The 21173-nt window shown below is 37.7% G+C and overlaps 1 pseudogene; it reads right to left on the bottom strand.

The window, feature by feature from the left end:
- Positions 1 to 14247, bottom strand: part of LOC125280947 (40S ribosomal protein S14-like) — a 123557-nt pseudogene extending 109310 nt beyond the window's left edge.
- Between the last annotated feature and the right edge of the window lie 6926 nt (positions 14248 to 21173).

Genomic DNA, 21173 nt, shown 5'->3' with positions numbered 1-21173 from the left:
GACTGAGATGATCATATATGGTTCCCTTGGTAGTCTTTTAGTATGCTGAATTACATGGATCCTCATATGTTAGTGTGCCTTCAGCAACTGCTTGCAGTTTGTGCTGAAGAGTGGACATTTGGGGGATGTGGAGATAGGGGGGCCCTCTCACACTGTTGGGAATGCAAGCTGGTACAGTCACTCTGGAAAACGGTAGGGAGGTTCCTCAAAAAGTTAAAAATAGAGCTATCCAAGACCCAGCAATTGCACTGCTATGTATCTATTCAAAGGATACAAACATAGTCATTCGAAGGGACACGTGCACCCCAATGTTTATAGCAGCAATGTCTGCAATAGCGAAAATATGGAAAAAGCCCAGATGCCCATTGACAGATAAATGGATAAAGAAGAAGTGGTATCTATCTACACAATGGGATATTATTCAGGCATCAAAAATAATGAAACCTTGCCATTTGCAATGACGTGGGTGGAACTAAAGGGTATTATGCTAAGTGAAATAAATCAATCAGAGAAAGATGGATTTCATATTATTTCACTTTTATGTGTGGAACTTAAGAAACAAAGAGATGAACATAGGGGAAGGGAAGGAAAAATAAAATAAGATGAAATCAGAGAGGGGGACAAACCGTAAGAGACTCTTAACTATAGGTAACAAACCTAGGGTTGCTGGAGGGAAGATGGGTGGGGGGAATGGGGTAACTGAGTGGTGAGCATTAAGGAGGGCACTTGATGGAATGAATACTGGGTGTTATATGCAACTATGAATCACTAAATTCTACCTCTGAAACTAATAATGCACTATATATTAATTTAATTGAATTTTAATAAAATTTTTTTAAAAGAGTGGACATTTGTTACTTCATTAATTCATGTACTATTTAGTTCATGCTTCCTGCGAATCATGTACCATTCTAGATGTTGGGATTGACAGTGAATAGAATAGAACAAAGTTTCTGCTGCCAGGTAGCCCATATACTACTTGGGTAAATAGTTGATAAGCAAATAGACAGATATACACTATGTAAAGTACCAGTGAGTTTTATTAAGAAAAATATAGAAAAACGACCATGCTGTTTTCCACAGTGGGTATACCAATTTACATTCCCACCAACAGTGCATGAGGGTTCCTTTTTTTCCACATCCTCCCCAATTCTTGCTGTTTCTTGTCTTCTTGATTTTAATCATTTTAACAGGTGTGAGGTGATATCTCATTGTGGTTTTGATTTGCATTTCCCTGATGATAAATGATATTGAGCATCTTTTCATGTGCCTGTTGGTTATCTGCATGTCTTCTTTGGAAAATGTCTATTCAGGTCCTCTACCCATTTTTTAATCAGATTGCTTATTTTTTGGTGTTGAGTTGTATAAATTTTTTATATATTTGGGATATTAATCTCTTTTCAGGTATATCATTTGCAAATATCTTCTCCCATTCACCAAGGAAAACAAAAACACTAACTTAAAAAGTTATATAGACCCCTCTGTTTGTTGCAGCATTATTTACAACAGCCAAGACATGGAAGCAACCTAAGTGTCTATCATTAGACGAATGGATAAGGAAGATATGATTCACACACACACACACACACACACACACACACACACACACACATATGCACACAGGAATATTGCACAGCCATAAAAAGGATGAGATTGTGCCATTTGAGACAACAGGGATGGACCTAAAGGGTATTATGCTAAGTGAAATAAGTCAAACTGAGAAAGACAAATACTCTATGACTCCACTCATAAATGGACTCTAAAAAAAATGAATAAACAAAAAGCAGAATTATGGGAATTCACAATGCCTGGGCTAGCTAAGATATGATAAACACACCCCTCCTTGGGAGAGGCCAGTTGAAAAGCAAAGAAGGAGTGACCAGAAAACTAGGCCTCCTTTGAAGTTTCTGGGCTGAAAACAGGCAGATCCTAATTGTGGCTCAGCGCTATCTCCCAGGGGGCAGATGCTTAACTTAAGTTAGTCATAAATCCTTAATAGTCACCTATTCCTTGCCTGCAAGTCACAAACACAGATAGTTGTAATCACACAATGCCCATAAATGTCACTGCCCTACTTATTGAAACTTTACATTCCCTTCTAATCTTGATTCTTTGATAACATGCATAATAAAAATGGAGGTAGGGTTTGGCTGGGGGCCTTTCCCACTAGAGCGGCTGGTCCCCAGGCTCTCTCCTTTCTCCTATTTAGGTGTCTGGAGTAATCTTTTCATTTGCTGTCTCAGGGTTTGCTGGTCAAACCTGACACAGAATCAGAACTATGAATACAGAGAACTGATGGTTGCCAGAAGGGATGGGGTAGTGAGCTGGGCAAAATGGGGGAAAGGGAGAGGGAGATACAGGCCTTCAGTTATGGAATGAGTAAGTTGTGAGAATAAAAAGCACAGCATGAGGAATACAGTCAATGATACTGTAATGGTGTAAGTGTAATGTAATGGGACAGATGGTAGCTTTACTTGTGGTGAACGTAGCATAATGTATAAACTTCTCAAATCACTAAGTTGTACACCTGAAACTAATGGAATGTGTGTGTCAACTGTATGCAAATAAAAAGAAAAGAAAAAAAAGAAAAATATAGAAGAGTAAATGAATGAGTATATCAGAAGTGAGGCAGGTGGTGTGCTCTTTTTATAGTAGGTAGCCAGGAAAGACCTCTCTTACAATGTGACATTTGGGCAAATACCGGCAGAAAATGAAAGAAACCATTCAGACCCCCGGAGAAAGGGAACTTCATTCACAAGTAACAGTAGATGCTAAGGTGGGAGGTGTTTGGCATGTCTACAAAACTACAAAGAGATCACTGTCGCTGGATTAGTGTGTGGAAGCATACCCATCCATTGTCTGTGTTAATCAATTCAAGTAAAAATTGAAGATAGAAGGCAATTAAACTAGATTCAAAATTCAAAGTGATATCATTTACTGAAATTCCAGTGAAATATTCAAATTGATGATATGACTATATTGACATGTATTTACTGCTTCTTTCTTACTTTGATCTCATTCTTTCTTAATTTAAACTTGAGACATAAGAAGCAGAATTTAACAACATTAGTATGTTTTTATATCTGGACCAGTCTTGGTCACGCATCACTATTTAATCTCTAAAAATGTTTTATTATGCAATTTTTCCATGTAAACATTTAGTTTTACTTGATACTTCAAATTTCAACTCCCAAGGCTACTGGATATTGCTTTGAGGAAAGATTGCAAATTGATGGTTATTCTTCTCCTACACTCTTTCTCCAGAAGGAATTATTTAGATTGAAAAATGTTTGGAGAATAGAAAAAGCTTCTGAGGACAAATGAATAGAAGTCATGTTGGTTAAAGATAAAAGCTAATTATTTTTCTTAGCTGTGGAACTTTCAGGCATTTATGACATGCTAAAGTAGATTGTGAATCTTTAAGAGGAGGACATCTATTGACAACAGAAAATCTACCAACAGCTTAAGAAAGTTGTGCTCACCAGAGCAAATCTAGCAAAAATCTTTAAAAAAGCAGGGACAGTTTGGTCTAAGTTTTTCTTTAAGTTGATGGAAATGGTAAACAGCTGGGGTCTGGACGGCACACCATGGGATCACAATCAAAAGGTCGGAAATGATACCATTAAAAAATTATAAGCAGAAGCTTATAAATTTTTATTACTCACTGCTTTTAATTAACCTTTAAAAGCTATTCATGTAGGAATGCATAGGTCTTGGCTTTTGAAGAAAGCAAGGTTTACTATAGATCTGTTTTCTAATGAGGACCCATGGATGCATCTCTTCCAGTGTGACTATGACATTTCAAGTTTCAATAATACCATGCCTAGTAAAAGCACCACTAACTGAGTTTCAAGATGGGCACCAGGTAGAAAGATGGCATTTTGCTTTCTCAATCATGATTCTTTTGCTCTCAGGCATTTCAAAGATTACTAATTATTTTTTAGATATGCTCAGTGTAATTGCATAATCGTCACAGTTCAGTTCCAAACTCTGTCAAGTTTTCTATAAACTTATAGAGTAAACCTTCAACAATGAGCTGTATAACTTATCTTTAGGGAAACAAACAACTAAAATAGGATAGTGTATTAGTTGTCTATTGTTGCATAAGAAATTACCACAAGCATAGCTGTTGAGAGAAACACATATTTATTATCGACTGGTTTCTTGGGCCAAGAGTCCAGGCAGAGCTTAGCTGGAACCTATGCTGAGGGTCTTATCAAGCTGTTATTAAGTTGTTGGCTAGGCTGGTTTCTCATTTGGAAGCTTGATTGGGAAGAACCTCATTCAAACTCACTTGGTTGTTGAAAGAGTTTATTTCCAAGTATCTGTAGGATTGAGACCCCTGACTTCTTGCTGGCAGTAAGCTGGAGGCTACCCTCCACTCTTTGCAGGTTACATGGACCTCAAATCCAGAAAGAAAGTCTCCAGAGCAAGAATGTTCACAAGTAGGAATATATATATATATATTTTTTTTCTTTTTCTTTTTCTAATTATGTTTCTGATAAACCTAGTTAACACTCTGGGCTCACATTTTAAAAGTTACTTTTATGTTCACTGAGCATATTGTAGGAGATAAAATGAAAACAGTTATTTTGCCCACATGTGCACAAACCTATAGGCACATGCCCTAAACGGCCTTGGCTGTAAGATGTATTGGAGGCAGCAGGACACTAGGACCCATTAACCTCGTAGCCATGGTCCTGTAAGAACCAGTGTTTCTTACAGGAGAATGAATGCTGATGTGGCTCATAGGTACTTTTTCAGTTTTCCTTCCAGGTTTTTAGTTTTACTAATCACCTGGCATCCACAGTGCCATGGGAACCTCTCAAGGTCCCTGACAGGCCTGACTCAGATAGGGAAAAATCTCACAAAGAGTTCATAAAACCCATCATCTTACTATCTTCTAGAGTCTCCTCCTAATTCTTCCTCTTTCTATCACATTATATACCTATTAAAAATGGGCCAAAAGAGATTTTTATCATTTATTTTGCCTGGGATCCCTATCTCATCCTGTGCTCCAACTAGGCAGGTCATACCCAGACTCCAAACTCTCCCACATTGACATCATACAATCTAAATGACCTCGACTTTATATGCCAGATTGGCGAAGCAGTCTTCCCTTTTCCTTATCTTCACCTTGTTGACAGAAGCTGAAGCTGGTTGAACAGAAAGTTAAACAAAGACCTAAACACTAGTCTCAATCACCTCCTAAAGTGATTAACTGGGAAAAAATGAAATCCTTTAGGTAGGCTAACAGTCTCTTGGCTTAGCAGAGAATGGGAATGGAAACAATTTTCTACCATCTCAATTTACTTTGCTTCTGTTGATGATCAGTCTATTAATACCAGGCTTCTGCAAACTTAACATTTTAATATTTTTAATAACATAAAAGGGGTTGAATTCTTGAGTCAAAAATAGAAAACGCTTGCTGTCTTAGCAGATGTTTTACATTAGTTTTATGTATACACTGTATATAGTATAATTAAAGCGTGACTATATGGTACCTGCTGAAGGCTGGTTTGTGCAAATGCACCCTTGAATGTCTCTGTTAATCACTATCTTGAGAATGCAGAAATCCTGTCCTTCCTCTATGTTCCCATCAAGCAGAATATGCACAAACACATGTTTAGCATTGAAAGTCAGGGACTTGAAAGTGGCCAACGTGGAGCATTTTCCTTGTAATGAAGAATGTCCATTGGGGAGGCCTTGATCTCCCGGAACGCTGTCAGTGCAGGGAGGGAAGGGCTACAGATAGTTGCTAGGCTAAGTTGCTACACTATGAAAATTTGCTGCATAGAGATCGTAGGACCAGCTGCTTTGTCCAGCTGGCTGCTCCTAGGCTCCCTGTAGGTAGTTCCCCCCCCCCAATAAACCTGTATCTTGATTGCTATCTCTGGGTCTTTTCTTCCATCTCAATGGACCATCATGCACCTTTGGCTTAGAGTCTACTCGGCTGTGGCTGCACAGTGACTCTAAAGCAAGGTGGCCATCTATAAACCAGAGGAGCTCATGTACTTCCTGGCGAGTATTGCCTTGGGTGGGCTAGCCATCCCGAGGGGTACTGCCATGGGATGAAATATATTTCCGAGCCTAGTTCTGTATGTCTTCAATGGTGCAAAAGCTTAATATCGTAAAGGGGGATTTGGTATTTGTAAACAACCGAAGATCATTCATTTGGAGCCATTTTAATTAAATATGATAGATGATCGTGAGAAAGAACACTGTGTGTGGCTGATATGGAAATAAGAGTTTGATATGAAAACGATTTTCATATTTTACTTCTAAACTGTCACTGAAAGCAAATACCAAAAATGAACACCTGATAGCAGTATTGGAATGAGCACGATATGTCCCTAGTTACCCTTTCTAGCAGACAATATTTATTGTATAATCTAGAAGTATATGCTAAAAGTGTATTTCATTTCTTTATAGATACTTTTATGTTATGTGTTGGGCCCAGTGTTCTGTGATAGTTTACCTGCTTGCTTGCTTTCTCATTAGAATCATACACACAATCTAGCAGGAGTCCGCTTTATCAAGGAAACTATACTCCATATGTCCAAGGTCAAGAAATGAATAGAATAATGTAGTCTTTTTAAGGAGAAGTAAATTAACATATAATTGATTTAGAATATGAATTAGGGCTCATTAAATTAGCATGTGTGAGCATGGGAGATTTTACATAATTGCATAATTGTGATTCTTGCTTTCTAAGATGAAGGAAATATGATTTTATTATAGTCAACTTTAAGAAAAAGTGTATTTTTTGTTACTATTTTAAGTCCATAAAACTTAATTGCTTTTCATTTGTCTTACAAACTTCTGCATGCTTCTATTTTTAGAAAATTCAGAAACCTGTTCTGTTTCTGCTTTCATATATTACTTTAAATTGGTTTTAAAGTTGTTAATAATGAAAATATTTAAAATAAGTAAATATAAATTTGTTAACAATATGCCTCTATGCACAAAGCATTTGGCATTCAATTATTAACAAAATATTCATGTAGTGTTGTGTAAAATTACCAGAAGTCTTTCAGATGACTTATCTCATTTTATCTGAATTATATTGGCACTATAATCTCTACATTAAAGTTGAGGAAAATAATGCTCCATGGCGTTCAATGACACTGTAGTCACAAGGCTAGCTAACGATGGAGTCTAGACTAGACTCAGGTGCAGTTCTGGATACTGGCTTACGTTTTAGAGTATTCTTCACTGACCCCATCTTCCTGTCTTCTTCCTGGCACAACTGAGTTAATAAACTAAAGGCAATCCGAGCTTGATGGTTATTTTTTATTTACTTCCTGATTCTACCTAAAAAATAATTTGATATGATGGTCAATGTGTATAAATTAAAAAATTGAAGTAAGCCAGAAAATTGGGTAAAAAGAAAGGAGTAGAAAAACATCAGATTTTACATTGGTGTAAAATGCATGTGCTTTAGCTGTACTATCTCATGAACTTGACAGAGTAGGGGTTGGAAATCAATATCTGAGCTTTCTAGCAATTACTGAGAGAATCCAGTGATAGTCCCTTATACAATTTTCAGTACTCATAAGATGAACAAACCAGTGGTCAAGGAGAAACACAAATATCTCTAATGAGAAAAACTAAAAAAAATATTTTTCCTGTGCAAATAAGAATGTGCCATACTTGCAATCAGTGATTGTCTTAACCAAAACCAAGCACCCTTGCAGACACAGCCCGAGGAAATTTTCTAACCGAACACAAACAAGGTTGTACTACAGCTGTAAAATGAATTACCTCTCATTCTTGTGTTATCTCTGCTTCCTTACAATGACAAGACACTCCTTGTTCCTCCAATTGTCATTTCCTGCTTCGGGGAGGGGCGGGGGGGGGGCAAGGAAACCATCGAGATACCCAATCACTGAATTGCCTCTGCTTCCTCATAGTATCCAATCCACTCTCCTGATCTGAGCTCAGAATCGTTCACCTTGTGCCCAAACGCTGCAAGAAGCCCCTCCTTTCTTCCCTTTACTAAGATGCTCTTAATGATCCCCTGGGTGACTTCTCCCTTGTTACAGCAGGCTAAATAAAACAACGGTGTAATTTGTACTTTTACAGAAGTGCTTTGTACATCTGTGTGATTATAGGTGTTTCCTTAGTATCATTGGATTAGCCAGTTTTGGCAGATGTCAAACATACAACGCTGTTTAATGAAGTCAGAAGTATCTTCAACAATATAACCAGAGCAAATAAAGTAATTTTCATATGCCATTTCCTTACACAACTCGTTAATTTAGGCCAGCATCATTATACCAAAGGGCCTATAACCATATTATTATTAATGTGGTAAAGCAAGGCAGTTTTCAGATGACCTGACCTAATCCAGGGAAGCATTTGATATCTATGCCTAAAATGTTCCTTAAGGAAACTTTATGGATCTTAGATTTATTCGTAATATTTTTAGGAGAGTTTTTATAGTTTAAGACATATCAGTCTTTAAAACTCTCTCCTTATAACTGAGTAACCAACTTTTCATATAGTTAAAACCTAGTAACTATCATTTCACAGTGGGCTTAAATCACACTCAGATTTTCAGTATGTACTGAGGCTGGAGGATTTATTCCAAGGCCTTTGGTGAGATAAAATATTTTTAGAGTCAGAAAAACATCCCTAGAATTCCTTGATCAAAAAAAATGATTTTGAGATGGAAGCCATTTGATTCATACCATAGGGAAACAAAAATTCTAATACCTCATCCCTGAAAAAAATCATAGGAAGTTAATTCCATTTCAAGGCTGTGTATAAGGCTGGTTTTCAACTAAAGCTTATTTTTATTTTTAGGTGGTGAACCATAATATTTGCCATATTGTAGGGAGTGAGAACCAGTACAAGTTTTTTTTTTTTTAATGAGTTTCTCTAACATCCAGAAATATTTCTCGTCTCTATTGTTGACTGAATTTCATTTTCATTATGTAGTTAATGAATTCTACCCCTAAAGAAAGAAGTTTTTCTTATCTGAGTTACCCATCTATAACAAAGATTTTTATTTTCATAAGAATGCAACTCATATCATTGATTTAAACAAGTCACCACTCTGTTTGGGACTGTAAGTAGAGGGTGAGACACCACAAACTAAAGAAACCTTGGGAAAATGTAAAGACTTGTTAATTACCCAGAGACTGAAGCTGAAACGGAAGTGATGGACATTTGGTTTTTAATTTTTTGGAAATGATTCCCATTTCTCAAACATGCTTCCTGCTTTCCATAAAACACTTGCTAGGGTTTTCCATCTGCCTGTCCTTGTATCCATCCATGATGTTCTAAATATGAATTTTCTGGCTTTAAAGAACAAGTTTCAATGTCAAAGCTATTTTCTACAAACACATTCCAACGTTGTTCCAGGATCCTGTTAGTGCTTTATGTATTTCTGCAATCTCTTCAGAGGGAGTGTCACAGAAATATGATATTCTCATTTCAGAACTGAATTCTCAAAAATATTTCTCACCTATTTGGGTGGGAAATCAATCCCTGGATAAGTGTTTATTTAGTCAAAACTGCATATATCAATATCCAAAAGTTGGAAGTCAGCTTTAGCTCCAACTTTTAGAAAACAAGATGAAATTTTTGTTTTGGTATTAGGATGGTGTTATAACTGGGGATCCAGAAATACCCAAATCCTGTATCTGACCAAGCCACACTTTCTGACAAACTTCTGGAGGGAAATTAGTCACAAGTAACAATGTGCAAAAAAAACAAAGGTAACCCTGTATTGATTTCCTGACTGGAGACAAATTCCAATGCAGTAACTCTTTGGAACTGGAACGTTGATTCCACTCCCTCTCAAGAGCTTCTCAGATATAATCTGAAACCAGCTCCCATAGCAGGAGGGCAGGGAGAGACCAAGAAAAGGGTGAGCCACTCCAGGTCGATAAGCGGCAATTTTAATAAACAAAGGAACATACGAAACTTGTGCAAGAGTTAGTCCTGTGTCTGCCCATCAATTCTTTTTTTTTTTTTTAAAGATTTTATTTATTTATTTGACAGAGATAGAGACAGCCAGCGAGAGAGGGAACACAGCAGAGGGAGTGGGAGAGGAAGAAGCAGGCTCATAGTGGAGGAGCCTGATGTGGGGCTCGATCCCGTAACGCCGGGATCACGCCCTGAGCCGAAGGCAGACGCTTAACCGCTGTGCCACCCAGGCGCCCCTGCCCATCAATTCTTAAAAGTTTATATAGAGGCCTTATCTGGGTTCAGCCATGTATACTGTGCAGGCGTTTTCTATAACGCATCACGATCTCAGCACTATGGTCTAGGAACAGCCTCTGAGAGGAGGAAAACCAAGTGGAACCTACATTCTAAGGACAGGAGAGGATGTGAAGAGCCTCTGATCACCTGGGTCCAGCTCATAGGTCAACAGGCAGTCACATCGTTTTGATGACCTTCCCCAGTAGTAACCCAGGCGAAGAGACACAGAATATCCCTCTTTCTAAGCTAGTTAGCACTTAATGGCACCTGACAGCATGGTAAGTTTGGGTACTCATTCATTTGCAACCTAAAGAATGCTATTTATTATAAGATTCAGTATGGAGGGGGTCTTTCCCTACAGGGAGAGCAGGGAGTGGCTATCAGGAAATGGGTAAATGGGATAATAGAGGAGCAAAACAACAGTTGGAAAAATCAGCCAGTTGAACCAACTAGAGACAGAATGTACATCTCAGGACTCAATTTAATGCGCACTGAACTTTGTTACTCTGTTACTTCGGAGCAAATTCTGTAAACCCTGAAGAAATTAGAACATCTTATGAAAATACTTGAAAAAAATTTCACATCTTAGTTGTTATTTTGTGGGATCTAGCATCATTTGGGGCCTCCAGAAAAGTCTTCAAGAATGTGATGATAACAGAAAATCACCATATACAAAGTAGCTGGATTCTCTCTCTTCTGAGTTTCTACTATATCTAGAATAGTTTTGAATTTCTTGTTATTATTCAGTTAAATTTAATATTGTTGTTTAGTTTCCTTAAAAGGAGAAAGACTTCTTAAAATCTTTTAAATACTTGGAAGGACCTCTGGATTAATAATTTCTAAAAAATATTTTCCCTCTTATTAACTTTTTAGAGAACAGAATTTTTATTTATTTGGAAAATAAAAACCATTTGAAGACAATCTGTTCAACGAAGCGTTCAATGACATTCAAAACCTTTTTCAAACCAATTTGACTACCTTGAGTCACTTTTGATAATTCAACTTGTTGAAATAAATGGCCTATTAAATGTCAAAATGTTTGTGCATATAAACAAGGTGAGTATGAAAGGGTGAGAGCCAGGACTATCTCTGAATTTATGCTGCTGCACTTCATTGTTGTTTCATGATGTTCAAGTGTACATGCATGTGTTGCACACATATGGACCTATTCAAATGGGAAGGATTTGAGAGCTCTGTAGGACTGTGACTGACATATATAGTACCTTGAACTTGTATATGTAGAAGGGCTTTGCATTGGCTTTTCCAGCTTTATTGCCTGGTAAATTGACCCTTTTAACTCTTTTTTTAAAAAAAAAATATTCCTGACTCTCAGTGCACATATAACCACCTTTTGCATTCTCTAATGTAGACTCATTTTTACATCAGTTCTATTTTCACAATGGGACATGACATTTATTGGTTTGAGAACACTGACTAAATTGGAATGCAATTCCAATATACATAAAGGCACCTACAACAGCAGGATGACATGAATCTGAATAAATATGAAATTTCAAAGGTCAGTCACAATAAAAGTCAGAGTTGGTAAATAAAAACACAGTAATTCTCAGAAATAAAAAAGAAACAAAAAATAACACAATAATATTCAACACAAATAAAAAGAGCAGGAAATGCATATAAAGTAGAGGTTTTGATGAGGAGGAGTTAGAAATAAAATTCTGCTATAAATTACACTATTTTCTCAGGAAGACTAAATGAATGCCTGAGGAAGAATATAGCAATGCTGTCAAACTAACAGGAAGACGACTGGGGAGAAATAGATTTTTGTTGTCAGTAACACTTATAATTCACTGCCTATAATCCTTAATTAATATCAAAGTTGATTAATGCTAGATAATCTTTAAAATTTAGCAGTTGAAATAAAGCATAATATGAGGTAATCTGGAAAAATAACAAAAAAATCAAAATAGACTAAGAAATGAAAGCAGTAATAGGTGAATTTCAAGCATAGCTTTATATTATAATGTGGAAAAATATTAAATCTAAAAAATTATGGGCTTTAAAAGCACATGCAGAAAGTGAATATAATGTAAATATAAGGAATTAAGTAAGAGATTTAAGAGAAAGCTATTATTCTCCCATATACCAGAGAGAACCACAATTATTTAAAAAAAGATAAGAAAAAAGAAAGAAACTGCTGAGGTCAGGGACAGAAATCTTGGATGCAGTTAACTTCCACTTGGAAAGGAAAAGAGCAATGTACAGAAAACAGTGAACATTGTCAGAATGAACATTGTAATTTACCAATGAGCTAAATTACACTGAATGTTATGCCCGGTTTTCCAAGCGCATTTCAATTGACCCATCATAGGTTTTAACCAAGGTGATCATTCTTCCTTGATGCGCTTTCCTCACTTAGTTTCTAAGAACATCCACCATCTACTACTTCCCAGGCACCTTGGATGATGCTCTTCTTCATCCTGACCTCTTCATGGTAAGCCCAAGCTTGGTTCTTGGTCCACATACTAGCTCTTGGTTTCATCCAGGCAGGTGACAGGTACATTCTGCATGCTGATAACCTCCAGCCTAGACCTTTTTCACATGAACTCCAGACTCATATATCCAACGGTTCATTTGTGTCCATCCTGGATAGATTTAATGTCCAAAGCCACACTCCTGATTGTCCTCCTCTAATCTCCTTCGTATAGTTTTCCTCACTTAACTGTGGGAAATTCCATCCTTGAAAGTGTCCAGGCCAAACCTTTTGGAGTCATCATTGGCCCTCCTTTTTAGCACATATCCTTCTTAAATCCACTGAGAAGTCCTTTTGTTCTAACTTCAAACTTTTCTGTCTACTTTGAAGGCACTGTCCACCAATTTTCACCCCGATCTGAGCCACCGTCAGCTGTCGCTGCACTGCAATGTTCTCCTCATTGGTCACCCTGCATTGGTCCTCCTCTCCCTACAGTGTCCTCTATATAGAAGAGGGATGATCCATTTGAAATCCACATTTCTCTGCTTGGAATTCTGCAATGGCTCTTCACTCTACTCGGTAAAAACTAAAGCTCATTCAAGCCTCTGTTAGGCTCTATATGACCTAGCCTGCTGCCTCATTACCTTTCTAACCTGAATTTCTACACCTCTTCCTTGCTGCCACTACCCCAGAGAGCCACATTTATCCACTTGCTTCTTCCCAAACACAGGAGGTACACTCTTACCTTGGGACTCTTGCCTTGTTGCCTCTGCCTGGAATGCTTTTCTCTTAGCCACCTGTTTGGCAAACTTTTTCAACCCCTCAAATCTTTGCTCAAATTTCACCTTGATGAGGCTTACCTTGACCACTCGTTTTAATATTGCAATTTGACAACAGCCCAAATCCCTGCCATTCAAAACTTCAAATTGCCTTACTTTGTTCTGCTTTTTATTTTGTTCCATGGCATTTATAGCTTTCTAACATGATACACAATCATTTATTATATCTATTATTTATTGGTTGTGTCCTCCTGCTAAGATTAAGAGATTAGAAGTTTGTTGTTTTTTTTTTTAAGCCTACACAAAGTCAATTTATTAATAGGAAACAAAAACAATAATTTGAGGAATCCTGTTCACAGAGGGTGACCACAGTGATCCCCACCCCCACTTCGTGTGGGTGCTATTGGAGGGCATGAGGGTGACATCCTCAATTCTCTTTGATCTTCATCCCTGAGCAGGCAAGGGCTCTGAGGGCTGACTGGGACCCAGGCCCAGGGGTCTTGGTTCTCTTTCCTCCTGTGGCCTGGAGTTTGATGTGGAGGGCAGTGATGCCCAGCTCCTTGAACTCTGGTCCATATTCTGCATAGCCAACATAGCAGTATATGGAGAAGATTCACCCTGACCAGTCTTCACCTTCATTCTACCAGTTACACGAGCAGATGACTTCCTTGCCAGAAAGATCGGTGCCATAGACATGTCATTGAAAGATACAAAGGTGTGGCAGACACCAAATACTTTTTCTCCTACAGCCACCTGAGGTCCAAGGCTGATGACCTGTTCTTTCTCTTTTCCTTCCCCTTGCAAGATGCTATTTCTGTACATCTTCTCCAGACTCTATCACCAGAAAGAGCAAGAGTAGAGGGTTTTGACAGTTTTGTTCCCTAACATACCAAAGCACACTGGATTGAATTACTAGCTGAATCAAATGAACTTATCTTCATATAATGAGCTTTCAGGGTTATAATCTATGTACATATACTTTTTAGTACCATTGGAGATGCCTCAAAACAACCTCCAAATAACATACATATTCAGTATGGGTTAAGGGCTCATCACTGTCATTACCCACAATTCACTCAGTGCTAGATTCCAAATAAAAGATCGACAACTTCCATACGCCATTACATTTGCAAGAATAAATTAAGTATTTAGTAGATTCAAAACTCCATGTTGCGAAAAATACAATAATATAAAAACATGGTCTCTAGAGATTTACTATTCAAGAGGGAAAAATAACATAATTTTCATATTTATCTGACCGCTGAATTTCTTCCCAGCCATAATCCTCTTCTGTAAAAGCAAATAAAATGGTATTGTTTTTTTCAGGAGTTCAGACAAAAAAAAATTATTCTCTCTATCTCTTCTAAGGCTCTTTAGAATTGTTGTAAATGAAATGTCTGGTTACCTGGTTAACTCTTCCCTGGATGCTAATGGGATTAAAAATTCATTTAAATTTGGCTTTTTAAGGAGATCCCTGGAGGCCAGGCTAGCATGCTGAGCTCAGGTAATAGACTTTCAGCATCACAATCTAGGTACACACTTTTTTTTAATGCCACAGGGATCTTAAAGTGGTTTAAAGTAGATGAAATATTGTCATTATGTTCTTATGTGATGTTCTCTAGTGCTGGGATATTTTTAAAATGTTTGAGTGATATTTTAAACAAAGTAATAAAATACACAATCTGTCCCTGGTTGGTACAACTGAAACTATATCTATGGAAACGGAACTCAGTGACCATGAATGTTAATCCATCTGCAATTTCACAAAGAGGTACAAAATGAAAATCTCAATTCCAACCACATTTTTTTTTGCAAATGAAATCTCCTTTTTAAGCTAGTGGGTGACTTGATGTATTTGATATGCAAGAATAATGTTTTCTCCTTAAGGTGTGGATGTTGATGTCCTATCCTTTTTGATCTTTTAAAATCTCTTAATGAGTAGACAGCTAAGAATGATGTAATTCTGGCCCTTGGTTGAGGACTTATGTAATACCCCAAAGCTCACACTTGTATTGTGAGGTTTGATTTAAACAGCAAGATACCGGCCCCATTACCCAATACCTGCTCATTACTACCTATCAATCTAAGTGACTGACTTTATTTTGTCATGCTGTTTCAGGTTCCTTTGATTAAAATATTCATTTCTTCCTAAAGCTCCTTTTAAAATGAACTTCTCTGGCAGTATTTTCTGATACTACTAGTTGATAGCTAGGAAAAGGAGAGGGCAGGTACCTAGGAAAAGGAGAGTTTTAACTGAGAAGAGAATAGAGAGAAGTCCTTGTATTAAATGGTGTAGGGTACTAGTGACCTATGTATGCCTATGCCTATGCCTATACCTATGCCCATGCCCATGCCCACCCAGGCTCATGTTTTGCATATGTCTGTGCCTATGCCTGTGCCCATGCCCACACCCATGCCTACACCCACGCCTATGCCTCTGTCTGTGCCTATACCCATGCCTATGTCCATGAGTATGCTTCTGTCTATGCCCATTCCCACGCCTATGCCCATGCCTCTACCCATGCCTGCATCTATATCTATGCCTATACTCATGCCGGTACCTAAGTCCATGCCCATGCCTATGTCTATACTCATGCCTATGCTTATGCCTATACCTATACCCATGCCTATGCCCATGTCTATGCCCTTACCTGTGCCCATACTCATGCCTATACCCAAGACCATGCCCATGCCCCATTCCCATGCTTATGCCTATACCCATGCCTATGCCTATGCCTGTGCCTGTTTATGCCTATACTCATGCCTATACTTAAGTCCATACCATGCCCATGCTATGCCTATACCCATGCCCATGCCCTTGCTGTGCCTATACTCATGCTTATACCCATGCCCATGCCTATGCTTATACCCATGCACATACTTATGCCTAGACCTATATGCATTCTTATGCTTATGCCTATAGCCTCTATCTATACCTGTACCTATGTTCTTGCCCATACCTATACCCAGGCCTATGCCTATGCATACACCTATACCTGTACCTGTACCTGCTTCTGTATCTTCATCTTTATCTATATTTGAATGAAAGCCAATTAAAAAACATAAACATTTTTGTGGACCACATTTTTTTTCCCATTCAAGATAAAAATAGTTATACTGAGTCCCGCAGGAAAAAAATGGGTATTTTACAAATTAGACATCATTTTGTAGAATATAATGTTTTATTTTATTTTATTGAATAGAAGAATGCCAATGAGAAACTTGATATTGTTTTCTAGCCATCAATATGTTAGCATCTTTTGGGTACATTTGAGAAGTTGTAATCTTGAGTAGCTGTCTTATCTTTCAATCTGAAATGCGATTTAGAGTAGGCTAGGCAGGTGCGATCGCCGGACACTGTACACAAGATTGAACTGGGGAGCTGCAGAGCACCATGGACACTCCCAGAGTGGAGGGGAGGAGGCTCCAGAAGCTGGAGATGGACAATGAGAGGATTTCAAAGAGAGTTCTCAGCTGTTTCATAATTTTTCCAGAGTCTGACACATCACCCCTATTCCTTTTGTTTTAATAGTAATCTTGATCTTGAAACTTCTCCCTTATAAAATTGCTTAATATAAGGTTTACAATGTACATACATAAAATGGAAAACATTCTAAGAAGCAAAAAGTATTTTATTCACCTTTAAAAATATGATTGCAAAATTTACCACTCACCTTTCATCTTAACAAACATATTTAGAAATTCATGTTACTCACTCTTCTTATTTTTTGCCTAAAACAGCTGGAAAATGAAATATCCTACCTTAGCAGAGTTCAGTGTCACACCTGAGGAAAGTTAGAAAGCAGGTCAAAAGGTAGTTATTTGGGGTAGTTTACTGTTGTGTCTGTGAACTATTGTTTTTAGTGAAATGAGTTTCTGTAATTTTGGTTAATTTGTAATGATAACTGTTTCTATTGACAGGTGATTTAAAATTATTTGTGAATGATCAATCATCTTGCAAAAGAATAAAAACTATTGTGCTTTAAAAAAAATATTCCATAATCAATATTTGAACAATCATAGTACTCAGGTTACTAGCAAAAAATGTATGATATATGCTTGCTGTTACTGACTTATTTTGAGGTCAGAATATTTTGTAGAATGCAAATGATTACGGGTAAAAATTGTGGTGCATAAAATACTTATGTTTTTTAATTAGCCCTCATGCCAATCTCCTCATGCCAATTGGTCCTCATGCTCCCCAAATCTGATCATGGTTCCCCAAATCTGATAGATATATAGATATATAGATACCTCTATATATCTATATTAGTATATATCTGTATCTGTAGCTATATTGGTATGTGCTCCTATCTATATGTGTGTTGGTATAAGTGGTAATACAGATGCAGATAGGCACAGATATAAGTCTTAGGTAAATGGACTAGTCATAGTCCATTCAGGTTGCTATAGCAAAGTACCATAGATTGGGTGGCTTATGAACAACAGAAATTTATTTCTCACAGCTCTGGAGGCTGTAAGTCCATGATCAGGGTGCCAATGTTTGGGTTCTGGTGAGATCCCTTTTTGGCTTGCAGACTGCCAACTGCTCATTGTACACTCATATGGCAGAAAGAGGCTGGGAGAGTGGTTTGGAGCCCCCTTTATGAAGGCACTAATCACATTCACGAAGGCTGCGCTCTCGTGAACTAATTACCTACCAAAGGCCCTACCTCTTAAAACCATCACAGTGGGGCTAGGATTTCAACATATGAATTTTGTGGAGACATAAACATTCAGTTCATGGCAATCACCAGTATCCTAAACCATTCTACATGTAAATCAAAGTAACCGGGACTGCTTTCCTTATGGTATGGGTGTAGTGTAGTAACAGCTGAAAATATTTATCAGTCACCTTTGTCTCCTCTAACCTGCACAACTATAGTTGTGAGGTCTTACAATTTGAAGTCTGAATCTTCCAAAATCTGCAGTTCATTTTTTCCAAAGCTGGCAATGTTCATTCACTCATTCACCAAACACATAATGAGCTCTTGCTCTTTACCAGACATTGTACTAGATGCTGGAAATACAGAAAATAGGTCTTGGTCCACACCTTTATTTGTTGTCTGGTAGGAGAAATGCAAATGTACTAGGAAACATAAAATTAAAACACAATATGATACAAATGATGTGCCAAACTAGGAAAATAAGGGCTGTGAACCCAGACTTGACTTCTTCAAATAGACTTAAGTTTACCAAATGGGAGGGGCTGGCATTTCTCTTTGTGGCGTAAGCTTAATGTGCTAGGAAAAACCCTTGCTACTTGGGACTCAGGATTTACCTTTCCCCTACCTGAGGAAGAAGGGGGATGAAAGCACAGTGAGGCTGCAGAGATCATTCTTTTGAATTTAATGATTCATTCATTTGCTGGGTCTAAAGCTGGGCTCTGAAGTCCTGCCTCCCTGCTCCTAAGTTACCCTCTACCCAGGTACAGGGCTCTGCTCCCCAAATCTGATCATGGTTCCCCAAATGTGATCATGGTCTGGGGATCAGAACTGCAGCCTTCAAGCTGGGAAGGGAAGAAATTTGTTTCCCTTCTGAATTTGTAGGGTTAGCACAAAAGACACTCACATGTCATAAATCAGAGAGACTTCTAATACAATGTAATCTCTGGGAACAGCTCTGAATGGTACCACTTCCTGGAAGCCCTTCTGTTATTTCTCATGCCAGACTGGGTGGGGTGACCCCATGTTGAGTTAACTCAAGTTAGCTATGCCCTTTGACCATGATGAGACAGTCTACAACACAGGGATCCTAATGTCGTCCTCCCAGGGACACATGTGTGGAGTGTAATGCGTCTGTCATTTAATAAGCACGGTGTTAAATGCCATCCCCTCCCCCAAACCATCAACTCCTTAACTATTTCTCTGCTTGTTAGCATTAAGAGTAAAGTGTAGGGTAAGAAAAAAATGTTGAAACATATATTATTTGATTTACTTAGGGGGCTCCTTTAGTAAAATGTTAAGTGGGGAGAATACATTCAAAATTACAGTTAGTTACTGTTTTTATTTATTTATAAAATGGTTGATACATTTTAACACTGATAATCAAGTCAGCTCACACTGGCAGAATTGAGTTAGAACTATCGTGTAGCCCAATTTCTACCATGTTAAAATATCACTTGTGCTTTTGATACCTTATATTTGCAAGTTTTGCAGTTGAACGACTTTCTTTCCATAGCCCTAACCCATAGTTCTAATGCATTATCAAGTCAATAAAGTATTCCTGGGTCAGTTTTTTGTAAAGATATTCATTTTTTACTGGTTATGAGAAATTATCACAGTATAACCTATTTTTTAAATGAGCGTGGTTGGCAATTACAGAGTAAATCGAGAATGTAGCTTTCTTCAATTTAGAACATGTGTGAATTATCATATTTTTACTTGGATTTCTTTATTTAGCCACCCTCTATTAGCCTGTTCCTTGTCTAAGCTCCATCTTTACCCCAAACCCAAAAGATTTGTATTCTCAGTCTATTTATTTCAATTTTCTTCCCTGGACTACCTGACAGTTGTAACCCCTTCTGATACCCTGCTTCTGTCGAAAACTTTCTTTTTCTGTCCTCTGCCTCCCACCAAAAGATCTTGGGTTGCTCTTTTTTATGGTGATTGTTGGGTCTTAGAGCCATTTCTCTTTTTTCCCCCCATTAACAAGAAATCTTGAATGGTGAAGCTCTGGTTATTCAAAAGCCAATGTAGTTAAAGTGGATATGAACACAGAAATTTGTGCTAGACTACATGTGTTCATACTCCAACTCTACCCCTTACTGGTTATGAGATTTGGGCAAAGTTACTTATACTTTCTGTTCCTTAGTTTTCTAGGCTGTAAAACATCAATAATAATAGTATCTACCACATGCAGTTGTTGTGAAGATTAAGTGAATTGATATATTTACAACATCATAGTAGGCGCTATACAAGTGTTTGTTATTATTATTTGTTTTTGAACCTTATCATGGCCACTATTCTAAAATAAGATCTCAAGAATTTACATCTGTGAAGGCTGAATCTCAAATTCAAATTTTGACTCACATCCTGTTATCCGTACCATGTTCATCAACAACACCCAGCAGGAGCCAATCAGTAGTTTCTTTTGTCAGGTGCTCTTGGAAGTATCATCCTGTGTCAGGTACTCTTGGAAGTATCATCCTGAGCCTTTGCCAGAATTGTCATTTCAAACATTTTGTTCTTTTTCCCTCATGAATACATTTATAAAGCAGTAATTAGATTGGGAATCACACACACACACACACACACACACACACACACACACACACACACACCTTAATACAGGCATACCTTAGAGAGATTGCTGGTTCTGTTCCAGATCATCACAATAAAGTGAATATTATAATAAAGTGGGTCATGAATTTTTTGGTTTCCTACTTCATTTAAAAGTTATCTTTAGGGGCACCTGAGTGGCTCAGTCAGTTACGTGTCTGACTCTTGGTTTGGCTCAGGTCATGATCTCCTGGGTATGAGATAAAGGCCCACATCGGGCTCCACACTCAGTGGGGAATTTGCTTGAGATTCTATCTCTCCCTCTCCATCTGCCCCTCCTCCCACGTGCACATTCTCTTTCTGTCTCTCTCCCTAAAGCAAATAATCTTTAAAAAAAGTTATCTTCACACTGTACTGCAGTCTATTAAGTGAGCAGTGGTATTATGTCTAAAAAAACAATGTACATATCTTAATTTAAGAAATGCTTTCTTACTAAAAAAAATGCTAACCATCACCTGAGCTTTCAGT

This window comes from Ursus arctos, unplaced genomic scaffold, assembly GCF_023065955.2.
Source record: "Ursus arctos isolate Adak ecotype North America unplaced genomic scaffold, UrsArc2.0 scaffold_9, whole genome shotgun sequence".
Classification (NCBI taxonomy): Eukaryota; Metazoa; Chordata; class Mammalia; order Carnivora; family Ursidae; genus Ursus; species Ursus arctos.
This window is presented reverse-complemented; position numbering and strand designations above follow the sequence as displayed.